General features: G+C 35.8%; 1 long non-coding RNA gene across 1 annotated transcript; it reads right to left on the bottom strand.

Annotated features, from left to right (window-relative positions):
* Positions 1-776: 776 nt before the first annotated feature.
* Positions 777-13,774, bottom strand: LOC108447988. Its single transcript, XR_001863732.1, has 3 exons — positions 13,648-13,774; positions 13,126-13,132; positions 777-789 (listed from the first exon to the last, which is right to left on the bottom strand). It is a non-coding gene; the product is annotated as an uncharacterized LOC108447988 (long non-coding RNA).
* Between the last annotated feature and the right edge of the window lie 2,362 nt (positions 13,775-16,136).

The following is a 16,136-nucleotide window of genomic DNA, read 5'->3' as shown; positions in this document are numbered from 1 at the left end:
AAAAGCATAGCACCTGCTGCAGCCAAGCTAATGGTGAAAATATTTTAAAAACAAGAGCTGTCCTGGGGTGTAATCCATTAATATATTCTGCATCTAGAATTTTTATTGTAATTCTTCAGAAGTCACAGATTAGGCAGCAAATGCATTCATTACAGTAAAATGCTTTTACCTGTATAAGGGATAGGCCTCACTGAGATTCTGTAATGCTGCCAGTCCTCTGTTTATCTTTGTTCTGGCTGTGTGGCTCTAAATCAAGATAAAAACCAACTCAACATGAAGGAAAATAAAAGGAAGGTCATTTAATCACCACGTTAGCTTAAAATGATTATTGATTCCTGGAGGTGATGTCTAATTCTGCCAGAAAATCCATTTCAGTAATTATTACTGCCCTCTGCCTTATCTATTATACTGGAGGTTATTAAAAGTGGGAGTCTCTAGGGAAGTATATAGCTTTAGACCACTAATATCATATTTAATATGTTTTTAACAGAACAGAGTTTCAGACTGTGCCCTTTAACCTACAAGCGAATCAAGTAGAGTGTAGGTCTAATTATTATATATACTCCACTGGGATCTAGTCACACACTGCATGATAGATAAATATCAGCTGGGACAAAGATGTATTGAACTCTTCATCACTCTAAATTACCAGGTGCACACAGCTCTAGAAATAACATACTCAGAAAACTTACAGTACCCTTTTGAAATAGTTACTCAACTTGCTGTTGCGCTTTACCAAATAATGTTCCCATCCTGTGACACTTGTATGATGTTTTCCTCCTGGCTGCTCTTTCAAAATCGCAATGATATAAACCACCGTGGGAATTAAGAATTGTCTGCATCCTGAGACATCTGTCCTGCCATTATGTATACACAGGGACTCCAGTGTGTCCCAATCCAACTAGATTACATAACTAAAAGCATAATGAGGGTAACCTGATAAAAATGAAAGATTGAATATTCAGAAAATTAGACTAGATCATCCAATCTAGTTACCTTCTGTGGTCCTAATTTCTTTCTTTATGTCAATCTCTAATTTAAAGGAAAAAAGCAGGTAAAATGACATATGAAATAGCATATTGAAATTATGTTATTTGGTGTCCCATGGACCAACTGTTAATCCTTGAACCTTTTTGAACCAAAGGATCACTATTAATGCTTGCAATTTTCATAGATTAGAATTTTTTTCTCATTATATTTAAAATTAGAAAAATATATTATTTCAGGGATCAGTTGCAGATCTTTTCTCAGAGAGTTTTGGATCACCATTAATGAGAATGTGAGATTCTCTACCTTGTGGGCTATTGAAAGTAATTTATTCTTTTTAATCCCAGAGAAGCTTTTAAAAAAGTTATTTTAAATAAAAGTGTTTGGAAAAATAAATTACAGAACCCAGTTTCTGAAATTAATTCATCTGACAGTATTTACAATTTGAAAAATAGCTTAATAAATAAAAACCATATAGGACAACTCATGACTGCCTATTTATTATAACATTATTTTATTATCTGCCATGACCAAGAGATACTGTAGATCATATCAGTGATATTATATTTGATATGAGGAGATGTCCAGAATCAATGAATGAAAAAAAAGTAGAAGGAAATTGCAGTTCCAAACTATTACATATATTGTGGGCATTACAGACCATGAGGCACAACTACTTTTAATTCTCTGGTATGCACTCCCTATAGCCTTGTGTGAATTAGTATAATATTTTTATATATTATTAATATATACATACTATACATAATGATATGAATTTACAATAATATATTTTCCATCCATTTGTGAGACTTTTGATATTATTATTTTACCCACAAAGAAGACATGGAAGATTATATGATTCTGCCTTTATTCTGAACTCATTCCACTTCACAAAGAGAAAAGAAATCTGAAGTAGTAAATTTTCTTATCAAGGCATCCCAAAAACAATAAATAAGTGCAAATAAAATGCAGTTTAAAACACTGGTCAGATGAAGTGCCAGTCACACAAGGAACAAGCCCCCAAAAATTATGCATACAGTGATAATGTATCTTAAATGGTATATTTGTATACAGAGTTGTGCTATGCTACTACATCTGGGAGCTCAGCAAATGTAATTTCAATAAATATTTGTCAGAAAATATATTTTTTTATCTTATTGTTCTTTGCAGGGCAATTTTCTTTTCTCTTGCTACTCCTGATATTATTACAGCTTTCATACTTTTGTTAACTGATGCAGACTCAGAGAAGTTGCTCAAAAGTTAATCAGTGGTTTTAAAGCACTTTTGTATTAGTCCAACAATTAATTAGACCCTAACAGAGGCAGAGAAGGCCTGATGATTACATTTTGGGATTCAGTGTTCAGATTAGTGGCCAGAGAACATAATACTAATTATTAAAAATGTCATAGAAATTTGGTATAATCTTTCCACATCAGTTGTTTTCCACATTTCATACAGTTGATATATGTGATCCAAACTTCACAAATACAGTGCATGAAACACTTTCAAGTGTTTATGTTAATGGGTGTTCTGTCATTAAATTTAATGGTGACTATACACACTATATGGTAAAATTAAGAAAGGCACGTATGCTCTTTAACACCCTATGACTCACAGCTTAATGGTTGATTATTTCGTTCTTGCGTTGCTGTTCACTTTGAAGGATCTGTGGCCAATAAATTGTTTATTTCAACCATGCCTGTTAATGTTTCGATATTTTGACATTTTTATTATAATGTATATAATTCAATTATTTTTATGTAGTGTCAGTAATTCATTATAATGCAGAGAGATATGACAGCTATGCCACTTGTAGGATAGTACTGCATTTCCTTGCTGCATCGAGTGATAACTCATTCATTTATTTTGAGCCATTATAAGTGGACTTGTATTGCTCACCATTAGGACATTTAGCAGAAAACCTGCTGTTGCTTATCGTAGGGACCTCTGGAAGAAAAAAACCCACAAAACCAATCCTAGATTAATGTCCTCAATATGTCACTGTCAGAGAAGTCAGCCAAACCACAAAGAACTTTTTAATGGAAGAAATATTATTTTCTCTTTAAAATGCTGACATAAATATAATCATAAAAATGAGGAAAAAAATTATTAATTCATTGACCAAAGGTGAGGTCAGATTCTCAGCTGGCATGAATTTGCATGCTCCATTACTGTTAATTGGGTTTTGCTCCCTAAAGACCAGATGTCCTATGTTTTTTGGTGTACAGTGCTTTCAGAATCATAGTAGGTTTTTGCTTTAGTATTCTTGTGGTTTTTTATGGACTGAGTACCGCTGTGTTTGTTCTGGACAGTCTTTTGCCATATTTAAACTCTGACATGGCTTAGAAAGTTAATTATCAGATTGCAGAGGTAAGTTTTATTAAATATTTTGGATCTACACCGTTTTTAGTTAAGCAATTCTTCTGTTTGTCAAATTAGATTATTTATTTATATTTTATTCAGCTGTGAGTGCAAATAAGATTTTAACTCTCTCTCATAATTTTAACACTCACAGTTTTTCCTTCCTCACACCTCTGCTAACACCTTCATTCTCCCTATTCCCTATCAGAAAAAAATTTATTCCAGCCATATACTTAAAGTAACTCTTTTTCATAAAGTCTTATATACTACTTGTTGAGATCAAGAGCTTAGTGGGTTTTGTTTTGTTTTTTTTTATTTTCCTGAGGATGAAATGAAGATTAGATTGAAACAAACAAGCAAACCCCCTACTACATGTTACTTAACACAGTCCACCAATGAGATTGTTTTTTTGACCTTTTCATACTGAACATTTTGTTCAAGATTTTGTTAATCAGATGTTCTGTGGTTTAGTTAAAAAATTTGCAACTAATCATCTTCAATCCTGTAACTCTCATGAATCATACACTATTAAAATTTTTGTCCATCCTTGTCCTTTTCTGTGGAAGGAAATCAATGAATTATTCCACAGCATATGCTGTGTTTGTAACTTACTAGGTTTAATAAATTATAATAATTTTTAAATAACAAAATAGTGGTATTTTGTGTCTGAGATACTGAGACTTCTGCTGATTTAAAGAGAGCAAAGACTTCATTTGAGTGCTGCCAGCAGGTCGAGGGAGGTGATCCTGCCCCTCTACTCAGCCCTGATGAGGCCACATCTGGAGTGCTGTGTCCAGTTCTAGCTCCTCAGTACAAGAGAGACCTGGAGCTCCTGGAACAGGTCCAGCAGACCTTTACAAATTTGAGTAAGGGCCTGGACCATTTCTCTTACAAGGAAAGGCTGAGGAAACTGGGCCTGTTCAGGCTCAAGAGATGACCAAGAAGGGATCTCATCACTGTCTGAAAGTCTCTAAAGGAAGGCTGCCAAGAGAATGAAGCCAGGCTCTTGGTGGTGCCAAGACATAGGACAAGAGGCAATGAGGCATATATGATGCACAGGAAGTTTCACCGGAATATGAGGAAGAACTTCTGTACTGTGCAGGTGACTGAGCACTGGAACAGGTTGCCCAGAGAGGTTGTGGAGTCTCCCTCCCTGAAGATATTCAAGAACTGCTTGCACGGAATCCTGTGCCATGTGCTCTAGGGTGACTGTGGTTGAGCAGGGAGACTGGCCCAGCTGAATCAGCATGATCCCTCCCAACCTGACCCCTTCGGTGATTCTGTGTTTCATTTATACATGGAAATTTTACAAAAGTTGTTTTGAAAATAAAGTTGACATCTTAAACTTGTCATTTGAAGAAAATACCCCTCATGTACATATTTGAGGGAAGAACTAACATCAATAATTTCATTAAATGACAAGAAATTTTATTATACTATTATTACTTTTATGTAAGCATGTACTTTCTTGTCTTATAAAAAGTCACTATGAGAGTAGCAGTGGAGCAATTATTGATAGCTTTCTTTTTCTTTATCATTGTTCCCAAAGTTCTCTAGTCTTTTACAACTTATTTTCCTTCTTTCCCCAGTATTGTAGTAAAATAACATAGATGGTGGGAGTTATTTATAGCTCCCTTCTTATATCCATTTTACCTCTAAATCCATCCATTACCAGTGTAAAAATATGGAACAAATTTATTTAGCCATAGCTCCTGACTATCAACAAATGACCCATCAAATGTTCATTGACTGTTTTTTTTGGAGGGGAGGAGAGGGGGAAAGATGTGTCAAAGCTAGCTTCTTTTTCTTCTTGTCACTTCCAGATGGCACAATGAAGACTAGAAAAACTCATACATAATGGGAAACCTGGTGCCTGTTGAGCTGTGAAAAGAGCTGCCATTAGGAACCCAAAATATTTCTGCCAGGTCAGCAAAGTATGAGAAAAGTTCCCCTTAAGCAGTTTATAACCATACACCTCTTTTTTCTTCCTTTCCCTCTCTCCCTCCCCTCCAAGCATTTGATAGCCAGCAATTCACTTTGCTGGCACACACTGTGGCCTTTCTCAGAGTATAATTCACAATGTTTACACTGTCATTTCGGTCTCTGTACTTTGTATTTTTTCATCTCATAGCCTTTCTCTTTTTCAGGTTCTTGTCACCCTGGAAAAACACTAGTGTTTATAACCTCTCTGGCTACACTGACTGGCTTTGTCATCAGAGGTTTTTGTAGCATCTTTAATGACCTGTTAGGAAGAATCTTATAAACATTCTGTCATAATAAGTGTTAGACTGAAAATCTGTTACCTTAACTTGTATCTTCAAAATATTGGCATATTAAGTGGTTGGCAATTGGCCAATGTGATGTGCTGTCTCAGTTTGAGACAAGTTTAGTGGGAAATGCCCTGGAAGGGACATTTTCTCCACAGAAGATGGATTTCAGCACTCCCTCCCCACCAATATGAAAGAAATTTCTTGGATGAAAGTGAAAAAAACTATTTATGTAACAAGCAGAGTGCCGGCAGGGCAAAGAAAAATAATGAGTAATGCTAGATAATAAACCTCTTTGATGCAGAGAAAGCTGGTGGATTTTAGAGTTCTGTCTGTAGCTGGCTTGGCCCCTCCGGAGGCCCAAGGCTGGGATGCAGCGTCCCCATGGGGTCCAATGAGCTGGTTCTTGGATCACAGCTAGGCCCAACAGTTCCAGAAGAAGAAGTTCTGGAGGATTTCGGTATGCAGTCCTGGGAAAATTTCTTGCCTCAACTAGCAGGCTGGCTATAAAGCAGGAAGGTGCTCCCTCAGCTCTGCAGCAGTGAGAACGCGGGGAAATGTGTGTGAGTCCTTGAACGCAAACCACACTAATGAATTAGCTCGGCTTCCCTCCCCCCTCTCCCGGACCCAGCTTAAAGCTGCAGGACCCATTTCTGGGCAATAAGCAGACAATAGGGGAATACAATATTATCATAAATTCACCTCAAGACATGGGCACAATATAGTAAATTCTTCAGATGCTCCTTTTTCTTAATGGTATTCCTTTTTGCCAGAAAATGGCCATGCTAATCAAAGAACAGATGTGCTATTAGGCTGTGAATTCTTGGGACCTTCTGTGCTTAATACTTATAAGTAAAAACACTTTCCAAAAATGGCAATATACATCTAGAATAAAAAGCAAAACACTTTTTGTGAGGTTTTGAGCAATATCCTAAATGATATATACAGGAAATTCCAAGTATTATGTTTTTATATATATTGCCATGGGAGAATGTAGAGAAACCCCAATTCTGCTCTGTCTTTTCAACAGCAAGACGTGTCTGAGGCATCCGGAAAGCTTAGCAGAATGTTGTATTTTCTAGCACTAGTAGATTTTGTATAATCAATGGTGTCAGTCTTGCAATAGCTAAACTTCCCAAATCCTTCGGAATAGTTATATGACCTTTTGTAGTAATACTTTATAAGTGAGACCTAGGTATTGTTTAACTCAAGAAAAAGGCACCAAAAATTAAGATGGTATATTTACCGCTTCAATTTCTGTCTCAATTTTTAATTTCTGTTTTAGAAATCTGCAAGAACATTCAAATTGAAGTGTAATCCTGCAAAAACATGAATCTTTATCTATAGTGTCTCCAAGGTGCCACAATCTAGATATTAAAATCTATCTTAGATAATATCCATATGTATATAAATAGATATATTCATATAAATAAAGACACCATATATATATGGTGAGGCTCACATATTATGAAACAATGCTGATTTTGACTTGTGCACTATGTTATAAAAATTTAGACATATCAAGAAAGTAGGTTAAAGTTAACTTCTTGTCCCAAGGAGGCACTAGGCTGCCTGTCTGTAATGGCTTTAATACATATAAAGTTGTGAAGAGTAAGAAAACCTCAGCTATTATTTTGGCAGAAAATTGTGAGGCAAATCAAAGAAATTAAATAATTCTTTTCACTGTATTGATTTATATCTCCCATGGATTTGGAAGTCAGAAAGACAAGTATGTGTTCTGGCAAATGTTTCTTTTTCCCTTGGAATGATGCAAAGGACTTGCTGCAAACTGATCACCAATCACTGCTGCCAGGAGTGCACACTGGCTGAAATGGAGAAGTCCTTTGAGAAAAGACTGGGATTTGTTTGAGTGAAATTGTAAGTGCATGAGTATTAGTGACACTGGAAAACTCAGTCATCTGGAAATCAGGAAATGAGTATCACCACTTTATTCAATCCTTTTCTCCATGCTTAGAGGTAGGAAAGCATATTGCTCCATTTTGTAAGGATCAAAAAATGCTTATGAACAATAACATCACAGTCATGGTGTTCATGTCAAACAAGCACATACTGAAATACTTGAATACCAGGAAAAGCAGAAAAACACTCTGAATATTGGAATCCATCCTGGATAGTGTTAAATAATACCAGCCAAAAGATTCTTAGATTTATTCCAGGAACCATTTCATGCTTATCAGCAAAAATGCAGAAAGCCTATCACAGTGGTCAGATGAATGAAGTACTAATGGGACAAAGCAATCTGAAATAATTAAATTTTTCAGATAATGCACAAAACATAGCTGAATGGATAGTACTGCAACAATATTCTTTGGTCTCCTTGGTATGTACTCCTACACATAAAGAAAACATCCCCCTACGAAAGAAGGATATATTTTCAGATATTAGTATTCAGTTATAGTATGGACATAAATATAATCTGGATAGACCAAATGCCTGAACTGATCACTTGTATGTGGTTGCTTTTTGCCCTGTCAGTGATAGAATAAATCCTCTGGCTGGAAGAGAAGGTCATATATACCTCATCACCAGTAGGAGGATCAGCTGATAGTAGAACTGGTAATGATATTTTTGAATTTGAGATATGAAATCAGATAGATATTTTGTAATAAAAATGGTATAAACATGAATCAATCAAAAAGAAGAGTAGTTTTGTGCTGACCCAGTTTATGAAAGCTCTGGAATTAAGATGCTGTTAGTAGTAAAACACACCCAAGTTGGTGAAAGGACTGACAAGAATGCTTTTAGGGGAAGTAAGATTCAACTGCTTTCACTTAACTGTAAATTATACTTTTTTTTTTTCCAGATTATCATCTAAACTATTCCATAATCAGTGAAAGTTCTTGCATTGATTAGCTGTGGATGAGTAGCTCCAATTACTAGTATAAGATTTCGAATATCTTAATATCTGAGATACGAAGCTGACCTAAAGCCTACTTATTGTCTCTCTCTCTTTTTTTTTCTTTTCTTTAACTCTTAAATCACCAAATTATTGAATAATTTAGGTTGAAATAATTCTCTGGAGGCAACATAGTCCAGCCCTTTTATCAAAGTAGGGCCACATTACCTGCTGCTCATCAGCAGCCTCACTTCTTCACCCGAAGCAGTGAGATTTATATCCATGGTGGGTGTCTCTAATGGGGTTATTTGGCATATTTCCTTTAAATTCATTTCCAGGTTAAGTTTCAAAGTTCCACACCTCCCTCATTCAGTAAAAGCTGCTTCCAGGTACAAAAAAACCAACACAAACCAAACTTCACATTTACCTTCTTAATGCAACACCTTTTTCATCAGAACTCTTCCTGCTTTGTGTTAAAGTTAGCATTGGGCATGAGAACTGCAAGTAAGACATAAGATTTCATTCTCTTCCAAATAATTTTTTGACTGGCTACCAGAGAATGAATATATGCACACAAAATTTCAAAACACATATGCACACATATTTCTAATGCATTTATTTGAATATAGAAATTTACAGATTACTTAAGAACTAATAGAATTTTCAAAGTCTGGCTGAAAAAACAGTCTGGCTTTTTTAACCTTCATTATCACTGTCACCCAAATTAAAGTGAAAGGAAAGAAAATGTAGGTAATATGTGATTATGTTTCTCATTTATATTTATTCTATATGAGAGGGATAGAGGAACACACAGCAGATATTTTTAACCTATCAGATAACCTCAGTCATTTTGATGCTCTGGAATGCTTTTTACAACATTCCTTCAAATCATCAGGCAGAAAAAGGAGGAGATATTCTTTCACTGTTTAATAAAAGTTTTAAAGATGGAGAAAGATTGGGCTGAGTTTGAGGCGATAAAGAAAGACTGGCAAAATAAAATTACAGGAAAAAGAATGCAGTTCATTAGTGTCAGTATAAACCTGTTCAACCAAGTTCAAAGGGCCTTAACACCTTCTGTTGAATGAAGATTTAGCTCTATTTTCCCTTAGTGATCCAAAATAAGTAACATGAGAGGACAATGAAACTTGTTTGCTTCTTTTGTTGTTATTCTATTCCCATTAAATTATTCTTAATAGGTCTTTAAAAAAACTGAAAGCTGCAGCAGTGTATACAGAGCTTTAGTCTGGAAATATGTCATGATACAACACCTAAGAAGAAGTGCAATATCAAGTATTTATATTCCAATTTTACCCCTGATTACTCATTACTGCTGGCACCCTTTAAACACATTCAGTGAACATCGTAAAAGGTAATTAATATGGGTCTGCAAGTGAGTTGTCCTAATTTCATCAAGACAGTACATTTTGTTGGGAAGACTAATATTAAAGATTTTATTCATAAAATGTCAGCTTATTAAGGATGTCACATTGCACTGAACTCATCCATGTTCATTCCAACATCTCTTCCCCTCCAAGATTCTTTTACTTTTTTTCAATCATCTCCCTATCATCCTTTCTCCTCTTGTTGCACGTTGAAGCCTTAGCCCCTAATGGCCATGATCTCCTTTAACTCTGGCTCTGGTAAGCTATTGAATCATCCTCCGTTCTGAAGGGCTTCCTTCCCTTCTGAATTGCTGCTGAATGTCCATTGCTCTTCTCTTACCATTTTCTTTTTCTTATAGTCTGTGCACCATTGTCCCACCACAAATTGGAATTCAATTCTCTGTGTCCCTTGCCTTCCTCCACAAACTGAAGCCCTTTGCTTCTGTTTGCTAAAAGTTTTGACATCTGTCTCCTTCTAGGGGTGATGCTCTCCCTCAGTTCTCTTGTCCTAATCTCTTCTGAGATTACTCAAGATCTCATTTCCATTTAGGAGTGTCTACCATTATTCCATCTTTTCTTAAAAGCAAACATTTTTTTTTATTGATTGGCAAATTAATATTTTTTAAACATAAACTAACATAATCTGAATTATTCTGGGATAAATGAAAAATTATTCCTCATGGTATGAAAAATATTCTGTATTTCTCCAAATCTATTACTTAAACTCATATGCACAATTAATTTTATGAAATGAAAAATAAAAATATATATAGGTAATAGATCTTTAAATTCATAGGCTGCAAGTCAAAAACTGACTGTTCATCACAATATGGACAGATGCATAAAGTGTAATTCTTATATAATGGTGATGCTGTCATTTGTTCTGAATTTCAGTATCCTTTTCATCCTTGCCAGACCTCTAATGAGAGGAAATCAAGCCAGAAAGGGAGACACAAAAAAAATATAATGCATATACAGAACAAGTTTATGGACATGTTTTGGGATAAAGTACTTTATGTAATGCCTGTCTGGTGTTTCTATTAGGAGTAGCCAGCATTATCTTCCTCTTTTTTTTTTTCTAGTGAACATAACATTTCTGGTTCTAGAGATGAACTTGTTCTTCTCAAATATGTCTGTTCAGCGTACAAAAATAGAATAACTTTGCATTGGTTAAAAAAAGGAGATTCAAATGTAGCAGGTAAACCAATAAAACTAAATCCTATCTATCAATTTTTGTAACATTTCTTAGATTAATATCTACCTGTTAATGTATTTTTCCATTTAAATATTGATCTATAGTATTTCTGCTCCAAATATCTTCTCTCATCCTGAAAACCGTAGTATATAAATCCATCATTGTATATCAAGTGTGACTTACCCAACCTATAAAAACAAAAATGTAGCTTTGCATGGCTTGTAAAACATGAAAATTAATCTCTCTCCTGCAAACAGATTACACAGAGCAGTCATATTCTGGCTTGTGGAGATAAGTGTAGTTAATCAACACACACAAGAGACATGGAGCTTGTTGCGTGAACACGTCAGTCAGGTATATAGGAAATTTCTGTGCTTGTACAGAAATTTGCACTGATGATTTGTGTAACTTGAAGCTTCAAATGAAGCAATTGTTTGAATTTATATACACTGACTGAAAGTTACATGCTCACTTTAAAATAGATTTCTGACTAACAGTGTAGCAGTACCACTAAGTCTCTTTAAACTCTTCTTGAAAGCATTGTTCTGATTTCAGAGGCCACACACTGCTAAATGACTGACTTCACCAGCAGTGGAGAGTACTCTTAATTCAGGTGTTATATTAAAGTAAGAACAAATTAGTTTTTGTATTCCTACTGAGAAGAGCATATACTTTTTGGTCTGTGTACATGTAGAAAGAGAAAAACCTTCCTATTTTCCTATTCCTTTATGTAAAAACCTACTTTGTTAGTTCCACTTATACAGTGTCTTTCAAAAGAGGGGGTTTTTTTTTATGACTGGTCCATTAGCATATTATATTTAGTACATGTAAACAACTGCATTAATTTCCATTTCTTCTTACAGGAAGAATGAATTGAGAAATCGGCTTTGCAGAATTCATATTTCCATTCTTGGGAATAGCTTATTGGCTTTACAGATTAATTTCCAAGACTAACATTATTAGCTGGGACCCAAAAAACCAGTCTGAACTCCATTGAATTAACGCTGCAGAACAGAAGAGTCCCTCACATCACTGTTAAGAGTGAATTTCTCTGCTTCCATCTTGCCCAGGGTTTGGCTTAATTAGAGCACAGAGCTTTTAGGGGTATACGCTGTCTTCCAGAATGCTCCTTTTGATGGTATTGATAATCTATACTCAAGATCAACCTACTTGGAAGCACTCCAAACTCTCAATACTTATCTTACAAGACTGCTTATGCTGTCTTACTCATACTGCACTCTTGCACAACTTTGTTTGAAAAATTTCTGTGGCAAAAAGTGGGTGTATAATAATTATAAGGCTGACATTTCTTTTCTTGCATGAATTGAAATGATTTATTGAAGTAAGCAGGTGAGTGTGTAAAATTTTAAAAATGTTATGAAGAATTTTGGTTACCAAAATGCAAAATTCAGACTTAAAAAAACTCCTGGAAGTATCTAAAAAAGTATTTGTTAACTGGATTAGGACTACTGCCTGAACTTTGTCACCAAAAAACAGTGGGGTTCCCCCAAGCAAGATGGACATCATAGATTTACTGGGCTTCTGAGACACTGATGTGACTGCCTAGAATATAAAATATATGCAGTTTAAAAAGTACAGGAAACAACAAAATATAAGCAATCATAGGAAATGCAAATGGGTTTTATTTGCAAGATGGACCTACATTCAGAATGTTTTTAAATAGCTAAGTTTCATATTACCACAGCAGCACATATAGATCTGCCCAGAGAAGTCAACTTTTGGACAACTGATTCAAGATTAACAGCTGTTCAAATGAAATGTCAAAAAAGATCTGTGCATTTGTAAGAAGCATAAATCAAAGACCAAGGGTGAGAAGTTGAGTCCACATTTGCACAGCACTGATGACACTGATACTGAGGTGCTGAATGTAGCTCTGTTGCCTAAACTGGGAAAATGGGACAAAGAAAGAAAGAACTACAGATTTAGCTCAATTGATAGAAAAAAATCCTTTATAGAGAGCTCAATGAGAGAATCACAGAATGGGTAATGTTGGAAGGGATCACAGTGGGCCATCTGGTCCAAGCTCCCTGTTCAAGCACAGTCACCCTAGAGCACATGGCACCTGATTGTGCCTAGATGGTTCTTGAATATTTCCATTGAGGGAGATTCCACAACCTCTCTAAGCAACCTGTTCCAGTGCTCAGTCACCTGCACAGTATTATTCGTCATATTCAGGTGGAACTTCCTGTTCATCATCTTCTTCCTATCGCCTCTGGCCCCATTCCTTGGCACCACTGAGAAGACCCTGGCACCATTCTCTTGGCACTGTCCTTCAGATACTGACAGACATTGATGAGGTCCACCCTCTCAGTCATCTCTTTTTGAGGCTCGACAAGTCTAGTTTCTTTATGAGAGAGATGCTTCAGTCTCCTCATCATCTTTGTAGCCCTCCACTGGACCTGCTCTGTGAGCTCCCTGTCTCTCTTGTCCTGAGGAGCCCAGAACTGGACACAGCACTCCAGATGTGGCCTCACTAGGTCTGAGTGGAGGGGCAGGATCACCTCTCTCGAGCTGCTGGCAACACTCTTCCTAATGAACCCCAGGACACCATTGGCCTTCTTGGCCACAAGGAAATACTGCTGGCTCATGGACAGCTTGTTGTTCACTAGGACCCCCAGGTCCTACTCCACAGAGCTGCTTTCCAGCAGGTCAGCGCCAGCCTCTGCTGGTGACTGGGGTTATTCCTCCCCAGGTAGATGCAGGACCCTGCATTTACTTTTGCTGAACTTTAGAAAGTTCTTCTCTGTCCATCTCTTCAATCTGCATTTGGCTTTTCTGAAGAGAGCTAAATTAAGAATGTGCAAGGGCCTTTATGGTGGTTGTGCATACTGATGCAAGATCATTCTTTAACTTAGTGCAGAAAGGCATCATGGAAACAATTACTAGGAAGTTGAAGAAAGGTGATAGAAAACAAGCACAGAATTTTGTTTCTGTATTTTGAAGTAATTATTTATTATTTTTGGTTTAGTGGTGTCTAGGAATCCTAGCCATAACAAAGAACAAAAAGATTTTGGTTTTGTTTTTCTTTTTTTGCTTTAGATATCTTTCAGTTATAGCATTAGGCAAATGATGACAACTGAATGTAGGCAACTTTGTAAAGCATAATGGCTGGCAAATTGTGAAAAGCAGTCTTAGATTATATATAATAAAAGTCTCATGGATGTCAGGTTTAAAATGAACTTAATTTTGTGATTGTGCAAGGCCCAGAATTTAGTTGACACACTGCAAAAAAAAAAAGGAAGCGTAAATGGAGAAATTGGAGAAGCGTAAATTGGAGAAAGGAAGCCAGAGTTCTTTGGGTTTACCTCAAAAAATCAAAGCATTTCTCCCAATATGTGATTTACAGAATAACAGTTACACTTACTTTTGCTCTGCAGGGTTTATTATAAAACAACTAAACCCAGTGATCATCCATCTTCTTCCCTTGCCCTCTTATTTTTCTCCCAAATCCCAGTTTAAAGATCCAGCTCTCCCTGAATGGTTGAGGTGAGCAGTTTGTCGGTCTCCCCTAGCAGTTGTGAGGTGGTAAGAGAAAGCAAACACCACTAGGTTCAGTCATCTCCATATCTGAGCTCTGACTATGAGTGTATGTTAAATGTATAAATGAACAGGGGAACTGAGTGTTCTAGCCTTGCATGCTTGCTTGCTTTCTTTATGAGCCAGCATTGCTGAGATGCTTTTCATAAGCAATATTTTTACTGAAGAAAATTGCAAAGTCTGCAGAGTTCAAAATAGAAATGATTTTTGCAAACTCACACACAAGCATATATATATTTATAAATGTATATTTAAAAAGCATCAGGAACAATTTAGTCATGAAAGATGAGAGGAAAATTCTGAGCAGCCAAAAATACGACATTATCAGGAAGTTTTATGAGAACAATTTGCAGAACTGTAGCTAACAGTGGGTCAGGAACTAAAACATGAAAATACATGTTCTGAAAGGTGAGGGGATCACACTACTGTAATAGCAGTCTGAATAACTACAGAAGTGAAGTAGATTTAAACTGACTGCTAAATAAAATGATCTCCATAACCAGAATAAGGAACCTGTGAACCCCAAGCTGAGATGAAAATTGCATTTTAGCAAGTAGATTATAGGCACTGTATAAAAAGACCAGTCCTTTCAGAAAATCTACAACCTAAGGCTTCAGCAACATCTATGAACTGAAAATGAGTCTGTCATGTGATAGTATATGATCAGAAAGCCTGGGTAAGAGTCAGGTTTGATTGATTCCTTTTAGTAGTTTGAATAGACTTCATGGTCACCCCTGGTTCCTGGAGTAACCACAGAAAATGGTAACAAATGAACGAAACTTAATTTTATTATAAAATATTTCTGTGTTGGTTACTGGTCTTGGTGACTCTATGGTACTATTTTTATAGTGACAATTGTGCTGATATCTCAGACTTTTTGTCTGAGGTATCACAGGTGAAATTTAATTAGGTTTCCTTTAATACATATAGTTGAGATGGATCCAAGTTAAAAGAAATAACCTATGATAATTTAGAATTCAATAATACCATAAGATGAGCTTCTGTTTTCAAAGATCTGATCAAATATCCGCTAATTTTCTATATCTTATTGTAATATTCAGTCTGAATTAGAGCCATTGTATGTTTGAATTTTTTCTTTTGTCATTCTTTATTATAGATATTCTTATATTTCATTATCTCCATCACTGAAGATATTTTTTTAAGTAAAACAATTTAACTTTATATGATGGAAATGAAAAACACATTTCAGATAGACTATAATGAAACACCAGATCTGATATGAAGCATGACGTCAGCTGAGGATTCTGATTGGTGTTTTAAAGTATCTGACATATTTTAGAGATATTAGTGTCTTCAGCTTCTGTATTTCCATGCATTTCCATAAGAACTACTAAGTTTTGATTGTGATAATCTCTGTTTTAAAATTAACTTAATCATAAATGTTTGGACTACTGAAACAGCTCTGTAGAGAAAACCTGACCTACTTCAGTCTAGGACAGTGAGAGAAGGTCTGTGAATGCTAAATTAAGAGGTCATTCTTATTTCTATCTGATTTCTGACCCACCTGT

This window comes from Corvus brachyrhynchos, unplaced genomic scaffold (genome assembly GCF_000691975.1).
Source record: "Corvus brachyrhynchos isolate BGI_N302 unplaced genomic scaffold, ASM69197v1 scaffold14, whole genome shotgun sequence".
In the NCBI taxonomy this organism is placed as follows: domain Eukaryota; kingdom Metazoa; phylum Chordata; class Aves; order Passeriformes; family Corvidae; genus Corvus; species Corvus brachyrhynchos.
The sequence above is the reverse complement of the archived record's forward strand: the minus strand, read 5'-3'. Positions and strand labels throughout refer to the sequence as shown.